This window comes from Austrofundulus limnaeus, unplaced genomic scaffold (genome assembly GCF_001266775.1).
Source record: "Austrofundulus limnaeus strain Quisiro unplaced genomic scaffold, Austrofundulus_limnaeus-1.0 Scaffold39, whole genome shotgun sequence".
Classification (NCBI taxonomy): Eukaryota; Metazoa; Chordata; class Actinopteri; order Cyprinodontiformes; family Rivulidae; genus Austrofundulus; species Austrofundulus limnaeus.
The window spans coordinates 2,092,179-2,094,563 of record NW_013952441.1 but is presented as its reverse complement, the minus strand read 5'-3'; the positions used below and the strand labels follow the sequence as shown (position 1 = coordinate 2,094,563).

General features: G+C 39.6%; 1 protein-coding gene across 1 annotated transcript in view; it reads right to left on the bottom strand.

Annotated features, from left to right (window-relative positions):
- Positions 1-761: 761 nt before the first annotated feature.
- The window catches only part of mta3 (metastasis associated 1 family, member 3), a gene marked incomplete in the record, with an annotated part of 36,153 nt that continues 34,529 nt past the window's right edge, over positions 762-2,385 (bottom strand). The window contains 1 exon segment of the mRNA XM_014007072.1: positions 762-2,357.

Genomic DNA, 2,385 nt, shown 5'->3' with positions numbered 1-2,385 from the left:
GCCACGAAGAATTGAGGCAGTTCTGAAGGCAAAAGGGGGTCCAACCCGTTACTAGCGTGGTGTACCTAATAAAGTGGCCGGTGAGTGTATATTACAGTGACGATGATAACAATAACAAACCCAAATATTCACATTACAGGGTGTATACACCCTATAATGTGAATATTTGGGTGAATTTATGACTGTGGAGTGACAGGATCTGATTTTAGTTTTGTTTTATGTAGGACTTGGAGTGGGCAGAGCATAACGTGGTTGCCTTTCTGTTTATTGTTTTCGTCAGAATAAACGGGGGAAACAGATTCCCCAAAGACGACCAGTGTCACGGCAAATTATTTCTTCATAACCAGCACAACGCAGGAAAGATCCGGTTACATCAGCAACAGGTAAGATATTGTCAGAAGAAGGTGCACAGTTTAAACAAACCTCCGACACATTTTGTTTCGTCTTGGTGTGAAGGTAAGCTGCAAAGTCCAAACCAAACACAGAATCCTGAATGTGTTGAGCTGTGAGCAAACGTTTGTATTCAGAGAACACCCCTCATTCCTCATGGCTGTGTCAAATTGCCATATTTTGTGTGTGGGAACTTTTCATCCACACACAGAGAGGCCACGGTGTGCATCAGGCCCCCCCATCTGTCACACTCCCCCTCAGGRGCAACACAAAGGGAGACGATGAACTCAGAGACACGGAGGAGGTGGCTGGTAGACGGGGCACGCTGTCAAAATCCACTCAGAGAATTGACACCAAAACCTGGCTGGTGGTTTTTTTTTTTTTTTTCATCTTTTTTTATTATTCTCAGCATATTCATGAGTCAAACACATGACAGACAGGAAACACGAACATAAACATTCGGAATGAAAGAGAAGAAATCATGTGACCCGCCGTCGGGTCAAAAGACATGCCAGTTTTTAAACTCAGAATAAAACACACCCGAAGGCCCACACGGCTTCAGGAGGCAACAGTGTCACGTAGCGAGAGGTCTGACAACAGAGAAAACCTGTCTGTTGGGTTTAAAGAAGGAAACGCAGCGAGGAAAACAGCTGCGCAGTCTAAAAGCTGCAGGTAGGTCACAGCCTCGAGGGCAAATTTGACAAATTTGTACCATTTTTCTGATCAAAGGAAGTTCGTTTATACCCATGTTAGGGGCTAGATAGCCATAGAAAGTGGATGAGAAGAATTTACAGTGCTGTGATGAGATATACAATATATAATACAGGTGGAAGGCTTATCCTGTTTGATGTACGCTGGCTTCCTGCTTCTTCTTCTTCTTCTTTTTTTTACATTTTCAAACCTGCAGATTCATTATAAATAACTGAGAGCAGGATATAGTTACAGGAGCTTTGATGAATGACATCATCCTTTCACACTGCCTCCTATTTATTTAGTTGGAGCTGAAGATGAAAAACTGAAAGTGAAATGCAATTTTAGGCAGTTGTTTTTGAAAACACTGCTTTACACTCATAGTGCATTTCTTTTTTGTGTGTCTTTTTTAATGTCAGCACTGGACAATAGTTTATTCTCACTCCCCATGTATTCAATCCCCACCAGTTTTTTTTTTCTCTTGAAGCAATGGCGCAGATCATCTGAGGGGTTGAACAGTTAATATCTTACCTGTTGCAGACAGCTGTCTGAATGACTTCAGTTTAGAAAAATACTGTTTAATTTTTGCTTGCTCCTTTTGTACAATGCCTTCGGAGGACTTTTATTGTGAGTTGGTGCTATATAAATAAACTACATTGAATTTAAATACAGACTGATGAGCTAATGAAAGCGAAGCTAATACCAAAGTATACTGCCAGCTCGTAACAACTCATTTCAAAAATTTCAGAACACAAGTAAAAACAATCTCAAAAAAACTTTATATTTTTGTGAATTTTGCATTAAATGCTTATTTTCATAGAATTATATAGCTATTTGAAAGCGGAGCTAGCATCAACAGCTAACTGTAGCACTTGAGACATATGCTTTTAAATCTGTCTTTTTCACATTGAAATCATTCAGTTGGGGTCTATATAAAATGGAACTGCAATGAGCTCCTCCTTATTGTAACTCCACAAGCCCCCTTTTTTTGCAGAGGCCATTTAAAGATCTATCTACAACAGGTAAGATGTTCATTAATCACAACTTTTATACAAAACCCCACTTCAAAAGATCTGAGCTATTCCTTATTTTTATTTTTACCCCGCCCACCCAAAATAACAAAATAACTTTATACAAACTGATGAAACTTCACAACAATTCACTATCGAAACAAACTTCAACTTGTCGTGTCGAACTGTAAAAGATAAAAAATAAAATAAAAACAGCACACACCCTCTTGGGCTGTTGGTGCAATCTCTCTCTCTCTCTCTCTCTCTCTCTCTCTCTCTCACACACACACACACA